The sequence below is a fragment of the Myxocyprinus asiaticus genome, chromosome 31 (assembly GCF_019703515.2).
Source record: "Myxocyprinus asiaticus isolate MX2 ecotype Aquarium Trade chromosome 31, UBuf_Myxa_2, whole genome shotgun sequence".
Classification (NCBI taxonomy): Eukaryota; Metazoa; Chordata; class Actinopteri; order Cypriniformes; family Catostomidae; genus Myxocyprinus; species Myxocyprinus asiaticus.
The window spans coordinates 23,649,841-23,677,369 of NC_059374.1; the positions used below are offsets into that span (position 1 = coordinate 23,649,841).

The 27,529-nt window shown below is 38.1% G+C and overlaps 1 protein-coding gene across 2 annotated transcripts in view; it reads left to right on the plus strand.

Annotated features, from left to right (window-relative positions):
* Positions 1-7,709: 7,709 nt before the first annotated feature.
* Positions 7,710-27,529, plus strand: part of LOC127421978 (glutamate receptor ionotropic, kainate 4-like) — a 620,965-nt gene continuing 601,145 nt past the window's right edge. For both annotated transcript variants that reach the window (XM_051665249.1, XM_051665250.1), the window contains exon 1: positions 7,710-8,366. The gene's annotated coding sequence lies outside the window, so the exon portion shown is untranslated. The remainder of the gene's footprint in view (positions 8,367-27,529) is intronic.

Here is a 27,529-nt window from a genome sequence, read left to right on the forward strand (position 1 = left end):
TCACTAAACAAGAACAGTCAAATTTGAAAGATCCAATCATTGAAACATCAGGTATACACGTCAATCAATGTAGTGTTCATATTCTTAATTTCTGTTGATGTCCTATGCCAAAGAATATATATCGTCAATGGATTGTTTAATTATAATTTGATCACAGAAAAATTGATAGGTCTAGTTCTTCATAGTGCTTTGAGTGTATAAATCCAAAAAGCTTCACGTTTTTACAATTCATTATTTAAATTACCTCCTCTATGAGATCTTTGAACTTCCTTTATCCCTTTGCATTCCAATTGTTTAATGCTATGACCCATCTCATTAAAATGTCTTGCTACTGGAGACGTTATATCTTGATGTCTAATAGTTGACTTATGTTCATTAATCCTAAAGTTTTAGTTGTCGTAACGATTTACCGATATATATTTTTTGGCAAGGGTATCTTAACATATAAATTACATTTTGAGCTGTACAGGAAATCAATGATTTGATCTTATAATATTTGTTTGTAAACATATGATATATTATGGACATTTTATTACGTTTTGGCAGGGAGCACAATTTCTACAAGGAAAACAGCCCTATATAAATGCTGTATTTTTCTTTCTTTTTAGAACATCTGAACTGACTAACAGTGTTTATAAATAATAGATTTAATCGTAACGCTATTATCATTGTATGTTAATGTACAGTTCACTGAAAATGTTTTCTTCTGTTTGGGGGTAGGTTTTTTGTAAGTCAGAGAGTATTTCTATCTAATTTATTTACTTTTTCTAAAGCATTACTTAACCAAGTTTCCAGATATCCTCAATCTCGGAATCGTTAGATAAGTAATTTGGCGTGTTCATTAAACTCACTATTGGTATTATAAATGTGTGTCTGTGAAGTTGGCTGATAGGTAAGCTTTTCTTAAGGGGAGTTGGATGGTAGCTATCTGCTGTCATTATTGTATTTTTATCTGTTGGCTTACAATAGACAGTTGTATGTAACAACTCATTCATCTTAGTCAACTTAACATCCAAAATATTTATTGTTTCATGGCTCCTATCCACTGTAAACTTTATAGAAGAAACTGTGGAATTAATTAACTCAGCAAATGCCTGTAATTCTTTTTCGGAACCAGTCCATATCATAAAACAATCATGAATATACTGTGTCAATATTTAATGTATAAACTAAAAGGGTTATTGTAATAAATGTAGTCTTGTTAAAATTTACCCATGAATAGGTTAGAATAGTTTGGTGCTAATGGTGTACCCATCGCAGTACCTTGGATTTGTAGGTAGAAATCTTTTTCAAATAAGAAGTACTTTTTTGTCAGAACTATCTTAGTGAGTTCAATTATGAATTCTAAAGATACCTTGATGTCTTGATCTATGCAATAGGAATTCAATGCTTTTAGACCTGCATCGTGAGGTATATTGGTGTAAAGAGATGTAACGTCAAGTGTCACTAGCCAATCCGTTGTACACAAATTTGAAATCTGTTTTAATATATTTTGAACTCAGTTCTATATTTTAAATATGATGGTAATTTTGTAACCAATGGCTGAATATGTAAATCTAGGAACTTTGAAATTGATTCGGTTAGTGAACCAATACCCGATACTATTGGTCTAAATGGATTTATGTATTTTAGACAGGGCATATAATTTTATATATATATATATATATAAAAAAATATTTTCTTTTTTTTTTTTTAAATGCCATTCATCTTGTAACATTCCTTTTATTTTAGCAATATATGTATTAGAATTCATAACAACAATCCCACCTCCTTTATCTGCTCGTTGGATTATAAAATATGAATTGTTTGTGAGTATTTTCAAGGCTTCTCTCTGTGTCTTTGTTAAATGTTGATTTCTACGTGTTATGACACAAGGTTCCTGTAAGGTTCCTGTAACAATTTTATATAATCTTCTACAAATCTACAAAAGGTATTCACCGAATGATTGTTGATAACTGGTATAAAAGTGCTCTTTGGTTTAAATCGTTGTATATTTGGGGTTGTATTGGCTAACAGATTAAAATAACTCTTCAAGAGACCCCTTTCCCTGGTGGCCTCTTCTTGTTGATTTCTTGTGTATTGGTTCTGTTTAGAGTGATGAAGTGGGCCCAATAAAGGTTTTCCGGGCCGATAAGATGTCGTAGAAGATGAAGTATTGTAAGAATCATCCGATTCTGAAGCGCTGGTTAATCTCGATGTATTACGTCCTCATTGATGTTGCTTAGATCTTTTCGTCATCCAAGTGCATACATTGTTATCTTTGTAGTCCATGGTGTCTCTTTTGAATTTCTGAATCTTGATGTTAAGTAAATCGGTTCTGAACTTGTGGAGTTTTTCTTCAATTTTACTTTGAAGATCATCTAGATGCTTTTTGTCGTAAGCTTGTCGGAATTCAGTTTTGCATTCCTCAATTATGCTGGTAAAATTCGTCATTTATTTCTTAAAGAAATCTACAGCTAAAAGCATTAGTTAATTGAATAATATTTGAGGATTTCACAACATTTTTTACAAAAGTCAGGGTGACCTCGACTGACTGTTGGTTCTTTTTGGATGCGTAGTTCTCGGGGGATTCTTCCGCTTCTGTAGTATTCTCCGAGTGTTTGTGTGTGTAACTCCATACGGATTTCTTTTTGTTGAAGATTCCACAAATTCGGTTCCATTTGTTCAATAGTGTCTTTCATTGATGTAGAAGAGCCAATAACTTGGCCTGGGAGTAACATCTTCTCTATATCCCCATAGTATACAGTGCTGTGGAAAAGTATTTGCCCCCATCCTAATTTCTTCTGTTTTGTGTATATCTCATATTAAATTGTTTAAAAATTCAAACAAAATCTAACATACAACAAAGTATGAGTAAACACAAAATACAGTTTTTAAATGATAATGTTATTTACTGAAGCAAAAAAATTATCCAATACCAACTAGGCCTGTGTGAAAAAGTATTTTTGAAACTGCATTCATTGGGTTCAGCTGGACTAGACACACACAGGCCTAATTCCTGCCAGCCCAGTTCAATCAAATCAACGCCTAAATATAACTTTTTCAGTAGCATGAAGTTGGCTAAAAGGTCTCACCCAGTAGCACACTATGCCTACATTGAAAGAAATTCCAGAAATGATGAGGAAAAAGTTGAATGAAATACATCAGTCTGGGAAGGGTTACAAAGCTATTTCAAACGCTTTGGGACTCCAGAGAACCATAGTGAGAGCCATTATCTCCAAATGGAGAACAACTGGCACAGTTGTGAACCTTCCCAGAAGTGGCCGATCTTCCAAAATTCCTCCAAGAGCACAGCGACGACTCATCAAGGAAGTCAGAAAAAAGCCAAGGACAACATCCAAGGAACTGCAACCTCCCTTGCATCAGTAAAGGTCTCTGTTCATGACTCCGCTATCATAAAGACACTGGGCAAAAATGCCATCCATGGAAAAGTGTTGAGGCGAAAACCACTGCTAACCCAGAAGAACATTAAGGCTTGTATGAATTTTGCCAAAACACACCTTGATCATCCTCAAACCTTTTGGGAGAATGTTCTGTGGTTTGATGAGTCGAAAGTGGAACTGTTTGGAAGACAGGGGTCCTGTTACATCTGGTGTAATTCAAACACAGAATTCCACAAAAAGAACATCATGCCTACGGTCAAGCATGGCGGTGGCATTGTGATGATGTGGGGATACTTTGCTACTTCAGGGCCAGGGAAACTTGCAATAACTGAGGCAAACATGAATTCTGTTCTCTCCCTGAAAATCCTAAAGGAGACTGTTCGGTCACCGGTCTGTGAGTTGAAGCTGAAGTGCAACTAGATTATGCAGCAAGGCAATGATCCAAAGCATAGGAGTAAGCTCACCTCTGAATGGCTCAAAAGAAGCAAAATTAAAGTTTTGGAGTGGCCTAGTCAAAGTCCTGACTTGAACCCTACTGAGATCCTGTGGCAGGACCGTAAATGGGCAGTTCATGCTCGAAAACCCTCCAATGTGGCTGAACTAACCGCAGCATTGTGAGACTGATCTCCAGTTATCGGAAGCATTTGGTAGCATTTTTCTTCTCCCCTTTTCTCCCCAATTTGGCATGCCCAATTCCCAATGCGCTCTAGGTCCTCATGGTGGCATAGTGAATCTCAGTTGCCTCCGAGTCTGAGGCTGTCAATCCGCGCATCTTATCACGTGGCTTGTTGAGCGCATTACCTCGGAGATGTAGCACGTGTGGAGGCTTCACACTATTCTCCGCAGCATCCACGCACAGCTCACCACATGCCCCACTGAGAGCAAGAACCACATTATAGTGACCATGAGGAGGTTACCCCAACGTGACTCTACCCACCCTAGCAACCGGGCCAATTGGTTGCTTAGGAAGCCTGGCTGGAATCACTCAGCACGCCCTGGATTCAAACTTGCGACTCCAGGTGTGATATTCAGCGTCTTTACTCACTGAGCTACCCAGGCCCCCCACAACCAGCTATTAAGTTTAAGGGGGTTAGTTTTTCACATGGTTGAAATAGGTGTTGGATAACTTTTTTGTTTCAATAACAAAATATATATTTGAAAACTTTATTTTGTGTTCACTCGGGTTGCCTTTGTTTTATGTTATATCTCGTTTAAAGCTCTAAAACAATTTAGTATGAATAATACACAAAAACAGAAGAAATCAGATAAAATACTTTTTTTAAAGTATGAAATACTTTTTCACAGCACTGTAAGTAAATATGTTGGCTTTCTCATTGGTATGTTTACTTATCTCGTCAAACGATATCTTGTTTTGTAGTGACGATGGCTGCAGGCCTAAGGGGGTCGCACACTGGCGGATGACATGGCGCATTCTAAAATTCGAACGGATGCCAACAAATGCCACTCGGCATCTGTCGGAACGCCCACCTACAACTCCTGAGGCTGCTCAAATTTCTGCCGTGCCACAGAGCACAACTTGAATATTTTCCATTAAATTTGACCCACATCATTATCAATGGACATATATTATTTACTCTAGCCTTGTTCATTCTTTAAGAAGGGAAAAACCTTGCTAACTTTTGTGTGTACTGTTTGCCATGTGAACCTCATCGACGTGCCCTGTGTTTGATACCTGAGCAGCGATGTGGCGTGGTGCTTCTCGTCCGTTGTGCGACCACCTTTAGACACAAGTTGTGAGTTTACCGGAGCCTCCCAGAGCCCCATTTCCCATCCTTTCTCTGAGAGTTCAAAGTTTGCACCTTTATTGGAATAACAGGCTGCATGATTAGTGCGTGTTTGAGAGAAAAGGTCACAGAGAGCTTGACATCAATTCTCATTAGTCAGCAACGTAAAATGACTCTGGGACCAAATGTCAAGAAAATGTGTATTAGATGGTAAAGGGCTTTTTACAAACTAATGTGTCTTTCTCCATTAAAGGAATAGTTCACCCAAAAGCACCCCAATGTTGCTCTAAACATGTATGACATTTTTTCTTCTGTGGAACACAGAAGGTAAATTTTTAAAAATGTTTTCCAGGGTTTATTTGCAATTCTGTAAGTCAATAGTGACTCTGTTCTGTCAAGGATGAAAACACCACAAGTCACAGTAAAAGTAATCGATGCGACTCATACACTACTGTATATTCCAAGTCTTCTGATAAGTCTAGTTGCACGATTACATTGTGTGATACACTGAGAAAAATTGAAGTCGTTATTCACATTTACCTTGTGTTCCAAGAAAGAAAGAAAGTCATATGGGTTTGGAGCAACATTAGGTTGATTTTTTTGGGGTGAACTATTACTTTAAAGCCCAAATAGAATCGTGTGTTTTCTCTCTCTCTCTCTCTCTCTCTCTCTCTCTCTCTCTCTCTCTCTCTCTGTCTTTGCATAGACTTTATCTTGTTCTCAGATGCATATCTCCAAACTACAATTATGCATCCGTTTAGCCTAAATCTAGCTCTCAGTCCCACGGAGATTTGTCCTTACTAGCAGAGCTACAGCCTTGCTGATTCATTGGGTGTTCTACAGGGATGCTGACACACAAGCTATTGAACACCTGCACTATGCACTGATTCGAGGTTTAGAAATTGCATTCAATTTAAACACATCATTAAGGGTGGGGGTTCAGTGAGAGGCCTCGTTAATTTCAGTCTTCAAAAACTTGCAAGGTCTGTAGATCTGTTGTTTGTTGTTATTGACAATGATTTAATAGCAATCTCTCCTGTGCACAGGGTTTGGGAGTAACGGAATACATGTAACGGGATTACATATTTAAAATATAAGTAACTGTATTCCACTACACTTACAATTTAAATCATTGGTAATTACAATACAGTTACATTAAAAAATTATTTAGATTACTGAAGAGATTACTTTGCATTTTATTGTCATTTGTTTCATTTAATATTTAGTCCTTTCAGATGGAAAACATTTATACATATAAATGATACGATCCAAAGTGCATTTGAACATCGGTGAAACACTTTCTTATAATGTGTTACATTCATATGAGCAGACAGAGAAGTAAGTTTAGAGTAGAAGAAATAGAAATAAACCTTGTGTAAATTGTCAGCTTTATGCTAAGATAAAATGCTATTTCTAGCCATTTTACATGCACGTTACCAGACACGATCATATTTTTTTTTTTTATCAAGAAAATTCACATTGGATCATAATTTCTTTTTTCTAGTAAGACCTTTGATATTAGGGCAAAAATCGTATTCTTGATCATTTTTGTATTGTTTTCCTATAAAAATATCTAAAAATCCTTAAAACAACATCAATTAGATTGATCTTGTTTTAGAAACAACACTGCATAAGATATTTAGGTTTTTCAGAGAATGTATTTTTAACGTGTATTTTGTCTTACTGTACTAGCAGAGTTTTTATAGTCAAAACAAGTGAAAAAATCTACCAGTGCTGAAGAAGTAATCCAAAGTATTTAGAAAACAGTACTGACCTTGAGTAATCTAACGGAATACGTTACAAATTAAATTTTACAGCATGTATTCTGTAATCTGTTGTGGAATACATTTCAAAAGTAACCCTCCCAACCCTGCCTGTGCATGATGTGAGAATGAGATTACTGGAGTTTAGTGCACATGATTTAACTATTTCAAGAGGCAATTGCACTGAGACAGGTTCGTAGCTTGTGGGGTGAAATGTGGTAATGATTCTAGGCGTCCAAAGGTCCAAGGGGGCCCACAAAATAATTCAAAACTGTATTTTTTAATAGGTAAAGGGCCCGGAGCAATATACAGTCAAGGGGCCCAGAAATCTTTGCTACGGCCCTGCACTGAGAGCTGATAATGTGACAAGTTTCTTTGATCTCATGTTAATGCGTGGGAATTTCCTTTTTCATGTCCTCTTGGACAGTCGAATAAATTAAACAGCTCTCATCTAGCCTACTACATCTTGCAGATGCTGACAACCTGTTTCCTGAAAAAAATGAATTTCTTCTGAAACTTCATGTGATTCATTTTGACAAATTCTTCTGTGGTGATTCTGCTGAGGCGAAGCCTACATAGGTCCATAAATCCATGTGGCATATGGGATGATATGATTCACTAATTACTCATTGGCAGAAAGAACAGTATTTAGGTCTATTGTATATCACCAGAGCACGTTATGTGCATGTAGGCTACACCTGAAGTACAGGGGATGTTTGGCTCATACAGAACCTGATTTCCATGGTGGTAAGAGGCAAGACAGAGCTATCTTCTGTAGAGGCTGCTGTGGTGCTGTTTTACAACCTAACTTCGGGTTATTTAGCATTGGAATTGGTTAAGATATCTTACTCAAGCCTACAAGATGTATTGAGCAGAATGAGAGATAGTGTGTCAAGAGAAGAGAGCGACGTAAAGGAGTGAGAACTGCTACCGTGCAGGTTCTGAAGCGGAGGCAAGAAAAGGAGAGCTATCGGGCTCTTTTATCACACACGTTTGAAACCTTTTTTTGAAAGGTTCTCATCTCGGGAAAGAGGAAGAAGGAAGAAAAGTGAACGAAAGAGGCCAAAATAGAATCGTCCACCGATGTTTGACCTATTTGGACACGAGAGAGGATATCTGTTTCATTTATTTCACACTGGGATGCGGATTTTCCCCTCATCTTTTCTTGACAGCGAGCTTTTGCCCCGCATCGCTCGTATCGTACGGATATATACTGAGAAAAAATTGAGATGAAGTGGCCTTCGAAAGTAGTTTTTGACGGGGTAACCGCTCGCTAAGGTTTTATTTTTTCTTTCATTAATCGCGTTCAACAGCGGGCGGGAATTGATGAGGCACGCGCTCAGTGCTTATAAAAAAACGGCTGCCCATTAAAGCTCATCATCAACCCAAATAAAACACTATCAGAAGAAACAAGACCATTGATTTTGTTGAACGGAAAACGCTGAGACATAAAAATCGTCGAGGTTTAATATCAGGTAAGGTAATTCGCATCATTGCTTCATGGCATGCAGTTAGACTATCTGCATTTAGTTTATTCAACATGTGATGGATTTGACTGCATGGGAAATTGTTGTAGATCGCGAGAGTTTAATGTTCTGTTGGGATTTACATAATTCTCTAATTCTGTGGGCACAACATGCGCATCATAGACACACTGAACAGACTGAAGCAGCCTGCCAAATCAGCTATAAATAAGCTAAACTTGCCTTGCTTGTGAATGTCATTTCATTCAAGTTTAAACATTTATTAGTAGCCATATCTCACATGTAATTTTAAAAGTGAGTTAGCTTAGTTTTTTTCCTGTTCTGCATTACTCCCAGCAACAAATTGATAGAACAGTGCATGATTTGCATGACAATTAGATAGGCTAAGCCTTTGGGGAAAAAAATAATAAAATAAAATAACTGGTGCTTGTTTATTTAGATTGAAAACTGGTGAGTATTTAATTTCTTATGCATTACTGATGCATATGTGGATGTCCAGGTTAAAGAAAACAATATTTGCAAGCGAATGAAAGACATAGCCTATTTGAAGAATCATTAATGTACAAGAAACTTAATCAGTGTGCTGTGCTGTATAGTAGGTCCAAATAGGACATTTAGATATTTGACAAACAAGTCAAACATTGAAACTTCATCTACACGAGTGACCTTATTCCCAGTTAAATAGGGAGACTGAGGCACACGTTAAAAGGCATTATGTGTTACGTGCAACATGTGCGTCTTAAACTTTGCAGCATCTGATTCTCCTTTCACACAGGATGATATTATTGATTATTTAATTATTGAAACATTTGTGGATAGCAGTGAAATTGCCTATTTATTTGTGAAAGTCGTAAGGAGGCACTGCTGTGTACGCGTGTTTTAGGGTATGGGCTGAAGATTAGGGCGGAAATGGTGCCATCTTTGCACCCCCTGGTGGATTATAGCAAGCAAGCGTGTGCTTTAAAAAAGCATGTTGCTGCTTTACAGTTTTTGTAAAATTATATTATTTACTCACAATGTAAGTCAGCTTACTCAAAACGAAACGAAACGAAAGGCACAGTGAATCTATTTGAAAATGCTAGCTTAGTGTTATAATGTAGTGTTATCAAAGGTGAGTGTAAATGTAAGTCATTATTACCACCTACACTCTCCCCTTAATTCGTTTTGGTGACACGCGACTGCAGTCACCTCCTCACATGTGTTTGCTCGCGCGGGCTGATGGTGTTGAAGGTTAATTATCGTCAACTGCTTTCCTCAGTATATGGAGATCCGAGTAACAGTAACAGGTCTTTAATGAAGTCTGTTTCCTCGAAGTTGGCAGATACGACCTTTATCATGTTCAGCGTCGTTCTGAGGCAACCATAGTTAAACTATTTTTTACATCTACGCTGTACTGCACATCTTCTTGTCATCCCTGCTGAATTTTTATTTTATTTTCTTTTTTTTTTACGATTTCCACTAGATTACCATTAGGAGTCTATTGTGTTTTGTGTCAAATTCCATTAGGATTTAATGGTATGTATTCAGGGCCAGCCCCTGGGGGCCCTAGGCAAAATCATGAAAATGGCCCACATGAGTGAAAACTGTCATAACTTTAAAACATCCATAGAACCACTGCAAACGTGATCAGCAGATTATTTTAAATAGTAAGCACTAAAAAAGAAGCACTATACTGAATAGCTTGGTAGATTTCCCAACATGAATATGTTAGGTTAATATGTACATGCATGCATGCATAAGGGAATATGTGTATTTTAGGTGCTGTGACAAGTCACCATTTTATCACCTTATTTTGATCACCTTTAGGGCTGTCACGATTATGAAATTTGGCTGACGATTAATTGTCAAACAAATAATTGCGATTATAACAAAATTGTCTGTTTTAAGGCTGTGACGATTAATTGTCTCTTTCAGGGCTTTCACGATTAATTGTCATATACATTTTCATATTTATTAAGGCGCATGTGTGCTTCATACACCAAAAAAGCTTTTCAGATATTTAAATTAAATAATAAAATGGGGATATATAATTCCTTTCATGGCTTTAAAAAACTTTTGAATGACATGAAAAATTTTTTCAATATCAAATTATTTCTAAATAATTAAAATGTCTCTTTTTGGTCAACTTTAGTTTACTTTACATTGTTGTTTTTTGAACTCAAAAAAACCAAAAATATCATATATATATATATTTATTCTATTTATTTATTTTATTCTATTTATTTATTACATTACATTAAATTATGCAATAGTAAGATATTTATGTCCTAATTTCTTCAAAAACTGTTTCATAATTTGTTTTTATTTTTATAAAAAATAATATATAAAATATTTATTTGTATTATATTTAGATTATTTAATATTATTGTATATTATATTATATCATGCAATAGTAAGATATTTCTGTCCTAATTTTTTCACTTCCACATGCTCTTTGATTAAACCCATGAGCCCTTTTTATTTTTTGGGATTTTTTCCCCTTTTTCTCCCAATTTGGAATGCCAATTCCCAATGTGCTTTTAAGTCCTCGTGGTTGCGTAGTGATTCGCCTCAATCCGGGTGGCGGAGGACGAATCTCAGTTACCTCCGCATCTGAGACCGTCAACCCATGCATCTTATCACGTGGCTTGTTGAGCACGTTACCGCAGAGACAAAGCTCATGGAGGGATGTTCATGCCATTCACCGCAGCATCCACGCTCAACTCACCACGCGCCCCACCGAGAATGAACCACATTATGGCGACCACGAGGAGGTTGCCCCATGTGACTCTACCCTCCCTAGCAACCGGGCCAAATTGGTTGCTTAGGAGACCTGGCTGGAATCACTCAGCACGCCCTGGGATTCGAACTAGCGAACTTCAGGGGTGGTGGTCAGTGTCTTTTCCCACTGAGCTACCCAGGCCCCCCACCCATGAGCCCTTTGAGATTAGATTAAGCGTTGGTCTCCTCTGTCGCTGCATGTCATAAACACTCTGTGTATAAACCCCCTATGACCTTTTATATTTGCCATTAGACGATCAAAGTGAAGCCGGAGCGCTTTGCCTTCACTCTTTTATTGTCGTTCATTTATATTTTCACGGGAGTTTGGCGCCAGTCTCTGCTGACTGCGCACGCATCTGAGCGCTTGAGAAGTGATTCACCTTCTGGACAGGAGCTGATCTGATTAATGTCTGCAGAGCAGCTCAGTGACGCTCGGAGTTCAGCTGAATGATATACTGTATGGTGTTCATGGCATTGATATATTCCCTTAAAATTTTCTTATTTGGGCATTAAGGTGTGATTGGAATTTGAAGTGCACAATAATCGCGGTTATCTCAAATAAGATTAAGTTTTGTTCATTGTTAGTTCATGTTAACTAATGTAGTAAACTAATGTTAACAAATACAACCATAAGTGTTACGCATTAAAGTAACACAAAATAAGAAAATGCTGTTTAAAATAGTTTTAGATAGTTTTATAGTATAGGACACTACTGACAATGCATGAAATTCCATTTCAACTACCCACATAGCTATGCATAAAAGTTTATTTAGAGCAACAAAATCAATGAAAACAAAAAGTTGGCCAGAAAGTGTGCAAATGTGAATTAAAGTTAAAACAATTATATATTATAAATAGGGCCTATAAACACAACACCTCGAAATATTTGTAAATAAATGTTAAGAATTTACACATACATCTTAGAGAGCAGAGATCTTTGCAGACAGGATGGTTTGGTTATTTTCCAGATTAATTGCTCATATTTTCACTCTGTGAGTTTTTTTTTGTGTCTTTATATCGGTGGTGTTTAAATTCCTTCCCCAGCAGATTGGCCAATTCTTGAGAAAACGTGAGTTTCCCTGAGTGTGTGCACAATAGAAACCATTGGACTGCGGAGAATTTCAAAATGAAAGTCATCAGTGTTTCGTAATCTTATGATGTGTTTATTTACTTGGCACGTGTTCGCAGGCATGTGGGGGCCCTATGCGACCACCTGCAAGACAGGCCGGCCCTGTATGTATTGGTCTCTAATGGTATCAACTAGACATAACATGCCACCAATAGAAGCCAACACATTACCAGTGCAGAGCCACCCGGACCATTATACTGTAGTTTCCATTAAAACCAATACAGTTAGCATTATAACCATTAAAAACATTGGAATTTCTGTGAAGGTTTATATTGTTGTTTTTTTTTCAGCAGGGGTGGCAGTGCACATACTACACAACAGATCGCTGATAAGAACGGCAGTGAACCACGAGTCAGACGGCTCTTCTCAATCATAAGTGCTATACTGTATATACCAAGAAAGTTGTTTCTTGTGCTTAAATGGTGCTTGTTTAACAAAACCAGAGCGGATTATTTCTGCATTTGTTGTTCTTACGTCATATATTCGGATCACTGCGGATTGACTATACCACAATTCCAGTGGGTCAGAAGTTTACATACACTAAGTTAACTGTGCCTTTAAGCAGCTTGGAAAATTCCAGAAAATGATGTCAAGCCTTTAGACAATTAGCCAATTAGCTTCTGATAGGAGGTGTACTGAATTGGAGGTGTACCTGTGGATGTATTTTAAGGCCTGTCTTCAAAGTCAGTGCCTCTTTGCTTGACATCATGGGAAAATCAAAAGAAATTAGCCAAGACCTCAGAAAAAACAAATGTGTACCTCCACAAGTCTGATTCATCTTTGGGAGCAATTTCTAAACACCTGAATGTACCATGTTCATCTGTACAATCAATAGTACACAAGTATAAACACCATGGGACCACATAGCCATCATACCGCTCAGGAAGGAGACGCATTCTGTCTCCTAGAGATGATCATAATTTGGTGTGAAGTGCAAATCAATCCCAGAACAACAGCAAAGGACCTTGTGAAGATGCCGGAGGAAACGGGTAGACAAGTATCTATATCCACATTAAAATGAGTCCTATATCGACATAACCTGAAAGGCTGCTCAGCAAGGAAGAAGCCACTGCTCCAAAACTGCCATAAAAAAGCCAGACTACAGTTTGCAAGTGAACATGGGGACAAAGATCTTACTTTTTGGAGAAATGTCCTCTGGTCTAATGAAACAAAAATTGAACTGTTTGGCCATAATGACCATTGTTATTTTTGGAGGAAAATGGGTGAGGCTTGCAAGCTGAAGAACACCATCCCAACTGTGAAGCATGGGGGTGGCAGCATCATGTTGTGGGGGTGCTTTGCTGCAGGAGGGACAGGTGCACTTCACAAAATAGATGGCATCGTGAAGGAAAATGATGTGGATATATTGAAGCAACATTTCAAGGCATCAGCCAGGATGTTAAAGCTCGGTCACAAATGGGTCTTCCAAATGGACAATGACCCCAAGCATGCCTCCAAAGTTGTGGCAACAAAGGACAACAAAGTCAAGGTATTGGAGCAGCCATCACAAAGCCCTGACCTCAATCCGATAGAAAATTTGTGGGCAGAACTGAAAAATCGTGTGTGAGCAAGGAGGCCTACAAACCTGACTCAGTTACACCAGTTCTGTCTGGAGGAATGGGCCAAAATTCCAGCAACTTACTGTGAGAAGCTTGTGGAAGGCTACATAAAAACAATTTAAAGGCAATGCTACCAAATACTAACAAAGTCTATGTAAACTTCTGACCCACTGGGAATGTGATGAAAGAAATAAAAGCTGAAATAAATAATTCTCTCTACTATTATTGTGACATTTCACATTCTTAAAATAAAGTAGTGATCCTAACTGACCTTTTATACAGGGAATGTTTTCTACGATTAAATGTCAGGAACTGTGAAAAACTGAGTTTAAATGTATTTGGCTAAGGTGTATGTAAACTTCTGACTTCAACTGTATGTCCAAAATCTATTCATACACTCACTGAGCATTTTATTTGGGACATTATGGTCCTAATAAAGTGCCCAACCTGGTCTTCTACTGTTGTAGCCCAAGCTTCAAGGTTCGATGTGTTGTGCATTCTGAGATGCTATTCTGCTCACTACAATTATACAGAGTGGTTATCTGAGTTACCGTAGCCTTTCTGCCAGCTAAAATCAGTCTGGCCATTCTCCGTTGACCTCTCTAATAAACATGGCGTTTCCGTTCACAGAACTGCCGCTCACTGACAGGGCCACATTAATGCAAGGGCTTACCTCATGACATTTGCAGGAGGAGACATATGTAAACGCGTTCAGTGGGAGACGCTGGTGTGAACTCGAAGATGGTGCACAACAGCTAAATGTGTCCGTGTAGAGCATGGTTATAGAGTAATAACGTTCTGCCTCCGGTGATACCTAACTAGCATCGGTGGCCATAGAAAGCACCGATTTGGCAAAGATCCAGGGGTTTTGCCACAGACTTCAGAAATCTGTCTGCGACAGCAAAATCTCACCAAAAGTCGTGTAGTGAGGGCATGGCGTATTCAGGAGACATGGGTGAAGTTTTATTTTATTTTCTATTTGTTTTTTGTCTCCTGCTTTCCAATGTATTGCCATCTTCTTGCAATCTCTCTATATTTCATTGGCTGTTGCTCATTGCCAGTGTCTCGCTCGTCGGGATAGTGCGCACATCTGACAACTCGTCGGCCAGATTTCAAACAGGTTTAAAATTCGTGGTTGTGTAGGTGCGCACACTACATGACTGTCGGTCTTGGGATCTGAGACTTAGTCGGAGAAGTCGCAGACTCAAAACATCAAAGGAGACTAGCATGAATCGTGTAGTGTGCTCTAGATTTTAAAGGTACAGTAATGTTCTCCAGTTTGCCTTTGGCATAGATAGTGTGCCTGCTGTAATTCAGTGATATCACCAGCACTTAATTATGGCCAAAGGTGGCTAAAGCAAGTGCCTCTTGGACTGGGACCACTGATTTGCATGGCATTGTTACTGCAGAAAGGTCTGTCACCATAAACTGAATTTGCAAAGCAAGCGAGCAAACAAGATTAAAAGGACACACAAAGGGCACACTCGTTTGTAGCCTCTGTGCCCGCCTGGTACCACATATGTATATGCATATGACAGAAAACAGAGTAAGATGCATGATCTCATTGAATGCTTGATCAGTTGATGGATTGGTCATAGAGAAGCACAACTCTCTGTTGTAGTGAAGGTTAACCGACATAGTGTGACAATTTGTCAGTATCTGTGAGGCCAGTCTCTACAGGATTGAGACAAGGGCATTATTCAGCACTTTCTATGTTGAGGATTCACAGGACATTTGCCAATCTGTGGAACACCTATGAGACCAACTCTTCACGAATCCAACACTCAGCCAATTTTCCTAGCTAATGAAAACCTGTTTGTACAATAACAAGCTTGTTGTAGAAAAGAGAGGAGCTAACAGTTAAGTTTCTGCGAGATCTAGTGTCTTTTCAATCCTAAATTTGATTTAGTCAAAACAGATTGATTTGCAAAATCAAAAAAAGTTTAAATGGTATGTTTCTGGGCTTACTGCCTCTTGTAATGGTGTACTAATAAACATTGCAATACAAAAAACAAGCACTCATAATTTTAACATGATAAAACATGCATTGTATGCTTAGAGCCTTTAGCAACTAAGGCCATTTCAAAATCCATGTCAGTTAGAGAAGAATATAATATCAGAGAGTATGAGATATACATATCTATCCTCTGTATCTAGTATTGATTCTGTGGTCAGTAGTGTTTAAGTACATTTTCAGCCCAGCCGAGTGCAGTCAGTATATCATGATTAATAATTGTTGACACAAATCAGTTTAGCCCAGGTGAACCACTGAAAATTGCAGTTGGTATGTTATTTTTCTGTAGGCTTGTACAAAATATAATACTTTGCTGTTTACTTTGCTTTATTATTGTGCACTGTGGCTTTTGCCCTTACATTAGTTATATACAGTAGCAGAGTTTTTGCTGCTATGAACTATTTTGCTCTTGAAATATCAGAACAGAGGACTGAGTTTGATGTATGCTAATTTAATTTCACAGTGTTTTTTTGTTTTTTGTTTTTTTGGACAGACATTTAGATTTCAGTATTTTGGCTGTGTTGTCCACATTCTGAATGTCACCCACCATCTGAAAATGCCTCTTTCATGTTGCCTTGGAAGTGAAGGTTGTCAGATGTGTCTCCCGCTGAGTTTCCTTTCAAGCCATTTGAGGTCATATGGAGTTTTTCTTGAGGATGTTTGCACTTTATAGGGCTCACCAATAAGGATGGCACTCTGGCCAGGGGGCCAGTGTGAGAGTGTTTCGGACCAGTTGAATGAACACTACTCGTCTGTTTATTGTGACAGGTGATCATGTACATATGTTTTTATGTCTGACAAATTTAAAAAATGTGGATTTCTTTATAAATTGAATTTTGTTGTAGCAAATTGTGCTGATATACATACACTCACTGACCACTTTATTAGGTACACCTGTACACCTACTTACTCATGCGATTTCCTAATCAGCCAATCATGTGGCAGCAGTGCAATGCATAAAATCATGCAGATACGGGTCATGAGCTTCAGTTAATGTCACATCAACCATCAGAATGGGGGAAAAAATGTGATATCAGTGATTTCAACCGTGGCATGATTTTTGGTACCAGACAGGCTGGTTTGAGTATTTCTGTAACTGATCTCCTGGGATTTTCATGCACAACAGTCTCTAGAGTTTACTCAGAATGGTGCCAAAAACATCCAGTGAGCTGCAGTTCTGCAGACGGAAACGCCTTGTTGATGAGAGAGGTCAACGGAGAATGGCCAGACTGCTTTGAGCTGATAGAAAGGCTATGGTAACTCAGATAACCAATCTGTACAATTGTAGTGAGCAGAAAAGCATCTCAGAATGCACAACACGTCAAGGCGGATGGGCTACAACAGCAGAAGACCACATCGGGTTCCACTTCTGTCAGCCAAGAACAGAAAGCTGACCATCTGTGTACCTCAGCAGAAATTGAGATTCATCAGTCCAGGCTATGTTTTTCCAGTCTTTAACTGTCCAGTTTTGGTGAGCCTGGTCTTATTCTGTTGTAGCCCTTTCACTTCAAGGTTCGACTTGTTGTGCATTCTGAGATGCTATTCTGCTCACTACAATTGTACAGAGTGGTTGTCTGAGTTACAGTAGTCTTTCTGTCAACTCAAACCAGTCTGGCCATTCTCCGTTGACCTCTCTCAAAAACAAGGTGTTTCCATCCGCAGAACTGCCGCTCACTGTGTGTTTTTTGTTTTTGGCACCATTCTGAGTAAACACTAGAGACTGTTGTGCATGTAAATCACAGAAGATCAGCAGTTACAGAAATACTCAAACCAGCCCGTCTGACACCAAAAATCATGCCACGGTTCGAAATCACTGAGATCACATTTTTTTCCCATTTTGATGATTGATGTGAACATTAACTGAAGCTCCTGACCCGTATCTGAATAATTTTATGCATTGCACTGCTGCCACATGATTGGCTGATTAGATAATCGCATGAATAAGTAGGTGTACAGGTGTACCTTATACAGTACCAGAGTAACTTTGTCTTGCTGGTTAAAGTAGATTTTTGGTCAAAACTTTGACAAAACTGCAACAGTGACTTTTGATAGTCATGGAAGCATCAGTTAAAATGGGTTGAAAATAAAAAATCTGTAATTTGATTGTAGCACCATATGCCACTGTTTTCCAGTAAAAGTGTCAGAGCATCTTAACATGGACACCAATATGCTGGTAACTGTCAAAAAATCAGTCAACGCAAGAAAGCTGCGCTTACATGATACTTGAAACATCTTTTTATTGTTTACTTTTGAAGTCAAAATGTAAACAGACATACAGGCAACCTGTGCGCACATTGGATAAGCTGGTAAGAATGCATGCAACATGAAATCAAGGTAATGGGCAAAAATCTGATGATCGGTTTATGCTTAAACCATTAATGACCATACCCTGATAAAAGAACACTGTTTAAGGCGTTTACATGACCATACACATTGTCTGCTTATTAAGCTTAATTGATGTAAGAATGTTCATGTAAACGCACTCATAGAATTACATGACAGCTTTTTTTGTAAGATTTTCTATTTATTTTTTTGTATTTTTTTAAAGTAACTCTACTGACTAATTTTCATTTTTGTGACAGGGCCAGCATTTATATTGGCAGTGCAATTAAAATCTGAACTACTGGCCAGTGAAAAAAAATCCTTATTATTGAGCCATGCTTTGTCATTTTTTATCAACTTTGTGTATCATTTTTATCACATCACCTATGTACTGTGCGTTTGCTTTTAAAAGTGCTCTTGTTCTCATCAACTTTGCATAGCAGTTGTTGCCATGACAGCAGTTACCACTTTGTGTCACTCTTGTGATGAGAGAGAATGACGCATGCATATCTTATGACACATAGTTTAGCCTAAAACAAATCTGGTCAGTCTGATTTCTAATATCTCAGAATTCAAACATTCATCTGTCAACATCAAAGAAACTGTCTAAGGATCTTCCCAAGTTTAGCATATACATAACCTTGCATGATTGGAGTTTTGTAAATGATCTAATGCTTTTGCTTGAGCAAAATCACTAAACACATTTACATTTATGCATTTGGCAGGCGCTTTTATCCAAAGCGACTTACAGTGCCCTTATTACAGGGACAATCCCCCTGGAGCAACCTGGAGTTAAGTGCCTTGCTCAAGGACACGGTGGTGGCTGTGGGGATTGAACCAACAACCTTCTGCGTACCTGTTGAGTGCTTTAGTCCACTACGCCACCACCACTCCAAACACATCAGTTATTGAAAACTCGGAGCCAACATCAAAGTATGACTAAAAAGAATATGCATTTAGCTATGACATCTTATAATTGACTGATAAATTAATAAAATGTGTTTTTTAATGAGCTATCCAGGTTTTACAAGCCACAAAACAACCCAGAAGCTGTTTTTATTTAATGCCTGAGGATTTTTTCATCAATCCTGGTAACATCCAATTATTTCCTTTTGATATTTTACAAGGGCATTGGCGTAAACGCCTCTCATTTAAATGTTGTTTTAGCAGCATGCTGTCATGACATTATTTTTGTCATGTTTATTTGCCATGGTCAGCTAGGGGGGAATAAATAATGCAAAAGATTTTTTCTTGGTTTGTAATTTTGGAAAATGTTTGGCAGTTATTTAGAGAAGTTACTGAATGTTATTTTTGGAAGGAGGCTATACAAGCTGGAGCTTGGCTTTCATTATCTGATTTCTGTTTCAGAGATTTCACCATTTTGCCAAACCATAAAATGAGCTTTGTCTGCATCAGTTCTCCTGGACTGCCTTAGATTTCCCCTCTCTGTCCATGAGCCTTGAAGATTACATCGATATATGGTAAAAATGCACATTTTCATACATCAGTATTCTGTTAATTTTTTCCATTTTGAGATTCAGGTTCAACGGTGAATCAGGCTGTCAGTGCTTTACCCGTAGTCCTTGTGATCCTCTCTGCCAGTCTTACGGATAAAGTACGTGCAGTCACTTTTCAGTCGATATGTGGAGATGACTGTCCATTTTGAAGGATTCCACTTCCTCAAATAAGCTTCCCTGCTCAGAAAGCGAGAGAAGTTCATTGGAGACAAATGGTACACATTTCACATGTAGGTATTTGCAACTGCTGTGATATGTTTTGTCGCTAATGGGGGGGGGGAGTGGCTGCCTGAGCAAGAACAGCTCTTTAACAACTCAAAAAACCTCACCTCAACCGAGTTCCTCACATGCTGGGCTTCCTGAAGATTTTCTCTTTACCTCTCCTCATTACCATACACAGCCTCTACAGATAGAATCTCTGATGTCCACAGGGCACTTAATGCAGCACAGAGGTGACTGCTGAAGCTCTCTAATTGGCTGCCCAAGCAAAGCCATACGGAAGCTGATTGACAGAGGCCATGGAGAAAAGGAGATCCCAAGTGGAAGGCTTGATTGTCCTAGCTCCTTTTTAATCATGTCGTTTGGAATTGTCGATAAGAGATGTTCTGAGATTAGAGTTCAAGGAGAATGGCTTTGCATTGCAACTGTGGGATTGACTCTACATGTTGGAAGGGATGGCTGAATCAGTATTCCATATAGGCAGGAGCAGGAGGTTACAGAAGAAGACTTGAGCCTAAAACCCTTCTCCAAATTTAGTATGCACATCACAGAATTTTCCAAGAGTAATTATGTGACAACTAGTGCAAAGAGTGAATGACAATTCTCAACCATGTTTAAGCGTCAGTTGTAATGTCCCCTAAAGAACAAATTTGTTCTAAATCTTTACTTGTCCAACACAACCTACTCTTGGTCAGCCTCTTTAACTCCACAAGGTAAAATTGTAATAAGTTCGTTGCGTAACTTTAAACTTTAAAAAATACGACACCCCCTTTTCCCCCCACAGCACAAAAGTAAACATTTCTTTAAACTTTTAAAGTAATTATTTATGAGCCAGTAGGAAAATGGAGAACAGAGTAAAGAGTGTTTAGGTTTTTCAGTAATAGCAGCAATTAAATATTGAAAAATCATAATATAAAAACATTAAAAAAGTAATCTAATGCAAAATAAAACTACTTAAATTATTGACATTTAATTTAAGACAAACCGACAAATTATACATGATCTTTATTGTGGGATTATAAGAAATGAAATTTATTGGGCTTAAAGCTACTAAAGTTATCAAGGCAAGGACAGTGAGTGCTTTTCACTTTTTTTTTGTCAATATTGTTGTTTTATTATTATTAACGATAGGCCTATAACAGACAACAACAGGTCTATTAGGCTGCATTTACATATCGCACAGATTGGATATTTTGAGATATTAGATTTTGTCCTGTCTGCTTACACTCACATAATACATTTATGGCTGTGTTTACATTAATATCACTTCAAGACGGCACATATTTTTGTCTCATATACTTACACTGTCATAATACATTAACATCTGTGTTTATATTAATATTGTGTCAAGAGGGGCATTTGACCAAGAAGTGCATTTGACTGTTCATGCACACTGCCGCATTTACCACGAGACATGAGCAAGGCCAATAAAATTTTGAACTGAGCAGAGGTTCCGTGGCACCTCTAGCCAGTCGTGGCTCTATACCAGTTTAAGAACCACTGATATAGAGCCTTTGTGTCCTTGTATTACCCCGAAAGCTGTGCTTTGCCAATTTCACTGGCTCTTTAACTGGCTCCATGAGGTTATTTTTGAGTAATACCAGTGCCAGTTCATGACTGGCTGAGGAGAGGATTATCTTCTACCAGTTTTATGTGCTTTACAGGTACAGTCAAATTTTAAACTGTTATAATGGTTCTATTGGCTACTAGAAGGATGGTAATGACCATGGGGAGACACAAGGCCATCAAATTAGTGCTATTGAAATGCCAGTCTTAGCATATGTCATTATGTGCTTGGTAAACCACAGGTTGTGTAGCAAGAACTTTAAATTTAAACAAAGTATACAGTTGGCCCACAATTTACATCTATTCATATATCATTGAAGTTAACACATTTTCTGGATTAAAGCTCAGCAGTTCAAGAGATCATTGTGAAGTTAAGGATAAAGTAAAACAAAGACTTACAGTTAGGGATTTTACACTAAGTGAAAAGGTGTGAAGCCGTTTTGAGGAGTTTGGATACCAGTGAGCATAGTTGGTTCAATTATAAGTCTGGCATTTTTTACCAGTTTTCGGTTGAGGAAAATGCCATTCCAGTGTGAATGGCAGGTGTAAACATAAAAATCGATGTGTTTTCTAACAAAAACATATTAGTGAGGATGTGGTCTAAGAAACTTTGCTAAGAAACGTAGCACTTCATTCATCTGTTATTTATGTTGTCTAAACAGCTTGTTTCATTAAGCTTTTGTAAAATACTTTAGATAAACAGATGGGTAGTGAAGCCAGATTTGAACTTTGATTATTTGTCATGCATTCATAATGGCATGGGATGGTACAATATGGACGTGACACACAGAAAGAGAAGGCAGCTCATTAGTCACCCCTTTCTCGAATGATCAGTTGTGTAACCAGATGCTGTGCCTCATTGCAGATCTTTACTCAACTGTAGAGCCCAAACCTTCCCTTTAAACCGACTGTTTAGAGAAAAGTCGCATTTAATGTCACTCATACTTGTTTTGCTCAGCTGTACAGTAGAACGATGAAGCTCCAGCATTCTTCCCAGAATTTGCACAGCCCCACAGTCTTGAAGCCATAACAACACTGGATTGACTACATTTGGCATCAACCACTTAGCACCAGCTGCACAAGGACAGCCAAGATGGGTGTCCCCTCTTGGGATAATGACACATTTGCCACTCAAGTGGATCAGGGCAAGTTAGGTACTTCACAGGATGGAGAAAAAAGCTCTGCTAAAGCGTGCTGCTGCATCTCTGTTTGGTGCCCACTATATATCAACTAAGCTTTCAGGTGAAAGCTGAGAATGAAATGTGGCTGTGAGAGTAGAGGAACACGGTGCATGGACATGGGTATTTACCCGTTCCTGGTGAACAGCTCTGTGCTTTGATTATATAGAGCCCTGTGTGTGTTGTGCACAGGTTATGGCCTTCAATCGTAGCCCCGTAGAGTCACCACAGGAGTTGTCAGTCTAAACATTGTCTTTTGACCAGACTATTTGATTTTATGACTCAAACATTACACAGCTGGCAGAAATATTTTAGCAAAATCAAGTGAAATGTTACTGCCATAGTAGGTAGTTTGTTGTAGCAGTTTGTAGAGTCAACAAATTAGACTTTTTCAAGTCTGTGGAATTTCTTTTTTTAGCATCTCATGCAGAAGGGCTGTTTAAGAGGCCTCGTCAATTTAAAGGAACCTTAACTTTTAAGAAAGCATATTGAGACACCTTCATTCTGTTCCATTTGTTGAAACATGTTTGGTCTGAACGGACACTTAGGCCAGAAGCATACTCTATGCAAGTACACAAACACAGATTTGAATGCTGGGCTAATGCACTGCAAGCATACTGTCTAGTGATGGGTCGTTCATGAACAATTAGTTCATTTTTAATGAGTAGTTTCAGAGAGTGATTCGTTCATTTTGTTGTGGCCGCACATGCGCAAAATCCATGTTCGTGTTTCATTCATTTGACGTGGGACAGTCACATAGGCACTGCACAGGAAACAGAAATGTTTAGTTCACCTCCCGAGTCTTCACGAATGAGTCTTTCATTCATCTGACACGTAACAGCCTTATAGGTACACATAGGTTCTGCACAGGAAACAGAAATTATAAGTCTGTCTTCGGTTACGAGTCTTTCGTTCATTTTTCATGTGACAGCCGCATAGGCTCAACAGGAATCATAATTGATTAGTTCACCTTTCAAATGGGTCTTCGGATCTGTGTCTTATGTTCATCTGCAAAAGTTCTGTGTTGGAAACAGAATTTATTTAATACTTCAAACCTCTCTTAAATACAAGCTGTTAGTTAGGTTTTATTTTTGTCCTTGTAGTTACACGGAGCATTTCTGGTCTCAAATTTTAGCATTTTTTATTTCTTGCAATATATAACTTTGTGAATATGTCTGTAATGATTTTTCTCCCCAATTTGGAATGCCCAATTCCCAATGCGCTCTAAGTCCTCATGGTGGCATAGGACGAATCTCAATTGTCTCTGCATCTGAGCCTGTCAATCCGCGCATCTTACCACGTGGCTTGTTGAGCGTGTTACCGCGGAGATATAGCGCATGTGGAGGCTTCACGCTATTCACCGCGGCATCCACGCACAACACACCACGTGCCCCACCAAGAGCGAGAACCACATTATAGCGACCACGAGGAGGTTACCCCATGTGACTCTACCCTCCCTAGCAACCGGACCAATTTGGTTGGATTTGAACTTGCAACTCCAGGAGTGGTAGTCAGAGTCTTTACTCACTGAGCTACCCAGGCCCCCCCACTGTAATGATGGTTCTTTTCCATAACACTGAATCTGGTAATAAAGTGTTAGTTAGCTTTAAACTTTATCAAATCACACTCATAAAGCAAGATGACTTCAATTTAAGCCCAGTCCTAAACTGTTTATAATGGATTAACAAATTTTGTAAATTTTGGACTGTAAAAGCTATTAGAAAACCCCATATTATTTACTTGACTATTTAATTGATTTTGAATAAACTGTAATATATTTTGCCCTCATGATGCATTCCCTTGTTGTATGATTTATGTCCTTCTTATGTCCTTATTGTGAACTCTAGACCCAAATCAGGCATGTCTTTTAATTTCACTTTAAATTTACTGATAGTCATTGAAGCCCTTTTTACTTTAATTTTACACTTGGCAGACAATATCTTGTAACTGATACTAACAACTGCAACACAATGAACTGTAAGCTGTAAAGAGAAAAAAATAATATAAGATCAGTAATTGTCTCTCTTGAACAAATTGCTTGTCTTCTATGCGGAGCTTAGTAGCAGTCACGTGACAAATGAACAAAAGACTCCGATCCGAAGACCAATTCGTGAGGTGAATTAATCAATCCTATTTCCTGTACAGATCCTATGGGTACCTACTGTATGCAGATGTCACGTGAACAGTGAACGAAGACTCACACCTGAAGACTTGTGAGGTGAACTAATCAATTCTGCTTCCTGTATGCGGCTGTCATATGACAAATGAACAAAATGACTTGAATAAATATTTGTTCATTTTGCTGAACGAGATTCAAAGATCCAAGTCAGAAAAATCATTCGATCTTCCAGTCACTAATACTGTCCCGTTGTATGTAATGTGTGCTCTTGCATTGCACTGTGGTGGTAACAACCACAGTACTCAGGGGCTCAAGCAATAAACCTTCAAAGGCAAATTCTGTTAAACCAAATGTGTTACTCTGGAGGTTGGAAATACATGTGATGACATGCTCAGTAAAATGTTCTTCAAACTGTTGCTCCACCATGAAAGTATTTGACCTGAAATAGACAACTGATTGTAGAGGAAGACAGTTTACGATAATGACCACAACTGTGCCCTTGTGGCAATGCTTAGAATGCAACACATACACAACACATACAAATTAATTCTTGTGTAGAGTATTCAGGCCTTACTATGCTTGAACTTGCAAAAGTTAACAAAACAAAACAAAAACATATCTTCTAAGAACTGCTGGTCATAGTTGGAGCACGCTATCAGGAATCTCATTAAGGCATACAATCAAACTTGTTTGGAGAACACATATTTACACTTGATATGATTAGACAAACACATACAACTTTGAGATGTTGGTTATTGAACATGAACATCTTCAAAGCAATATTTATACATTATTACTTCCTTTTACTGTATTAGTGGTGCTTGCTAAGGTAAGCATCACTATTGCTATTGCACATACTTAGTTGAACAAACTCCATCCCTACATATTAAACTTTGACATGTAACTCGTTCCATACGTTCGTGCAACAGACATGAGTAATATGAGTAGTTTGTTGAGGAGACGTATGTTATTACTTGTCTAAGTGATGAAACTTAGATTTTCACCTGCTAAAAGTTAAACAGATGGAAAAAGTAATCCTAGACTTACAGTATATTGAAGCAGGGACCAGAGTCATATCTAGGGAGACTTTAGAGTTTGCTCTTTTGACTTTGGCCAGTAAGTAACCACCTAGAAATCACCCAGAATATACCTTAGCAACCACATAACAACATTCATGCTAAAAACACTCAGAATAGCATAGCAACTGCAAGAAACGTCCTGGCAGCCATCCACAGCGGCTTTTGCATGGGCAAGCACCCTTCTTTTTCTTCAGGAAATGTAAAAATATAGTTTATTGTATGCTATATTTAAATTAAATTATTATTTAATTTAATTAAAATCAATTTACTTATTAATAACTTAATTATTTGCTTATTTGATGTTCATTTATGAAATCTTTATCTTGCGATAATCAACACAATTCTCTTTTGTGATAAACTGATCACAATAATTACTACAACGATTGATACACACAATTTTCCACTGTTTATTTATTCTAGCGGTAACATCCATTAATTGCATGCATAAGTTTTATGCTGCATGTGTTTAATGGCACTGGAATGAACAAGTAATTAAAAGGTGATAATAACACATAACTGACTGCCTGTTTGTGAGAACTGGCATTCTGTAATTACCTTCAGTTTCAGAAAAGTAGGATATGACAGCTCCTAGTGGTGTTTCAGTGTCCCATAGCATATGCACTTCTCTGGTATATCTGTCAAATTAATGAATTGTCTAGACACATACAGTTGAAGTCAGAAGTTTACATACACCTTCGCCAAATACATTTAAACTCAGTTTTTCACAATTCCTGACATTTAATCGTAGAAAACATTCCCTGTCTTAGGTCAGTTAGGATCACTACTTTTATTTTAAGAAAGTGACATGTCAGAATAATAGTAGAAAGTATTAATTATTTCAGATTTTATTTCTTTCATCACATTCCCAGTGGGCCAGAAGTTTACATACACTTTGTTGTATTTGGTAGCATTGCTTTTAAATTGTTTAACTTGGGTCAGACGTTTAGGGTAGCCTTCCACAAGCTTCTCACAATAAGTTGCTGGAATTTTGGCCCATTCCTCCAGACAGAACTGGTGTAACTGAGTCAGGTTTGTAGGCCTCCTTACTTGCACATGCTTTCTCAGTTCTGCCCACAAATTTTCTATCGGATTGAGGTCAGGGCTTTGTGTTGGCCACTCCAATACCTTGACTTTGTTGTCCTTTGTTGCCACAACTTTGGAGGAATGCTTGGGGTCACTGTCCATTTGGAAGACCCATTTGTGACCGAGCTTTAACTTCCTAGCTGATGTCTTGAGATGTTGTTTCAATATATCCACATAATTTTCCTTCCTCATGATGCCATCTGTTTTGTGAAGTGCAAAAGTCCCTCCTGCAGCAAAGCACCCCCACAACATGATGCTGCCACCCCCATGCTTCACGGTTGGGATGGTGTTCTTCGGCCTGCAAGCCTCACCCTTTATCCTCCAAACATAATGATGGTCATTATGGCCAAACAGTTACATTTTTGTTTCATCAGACCAGAGGACATTTCTCCAAAAAGTAAGATCTTTGTCCCCATGTGCACTTGCAAACTATATTTTGGCTTTTTTATGGTGGTTTTGGAGCAGTGGCTTCTTCCTTGCTGAGCAGCCTTTCAGGTTATGTCGATATAAGACTCATTTACTGTGGATATAGATACTTGTCTCCCAGGGGCTGGTTCACGAAAATGTTCTTAAGAAAAAAATTAAGAAAGTTCTTAGGATAAATTATAA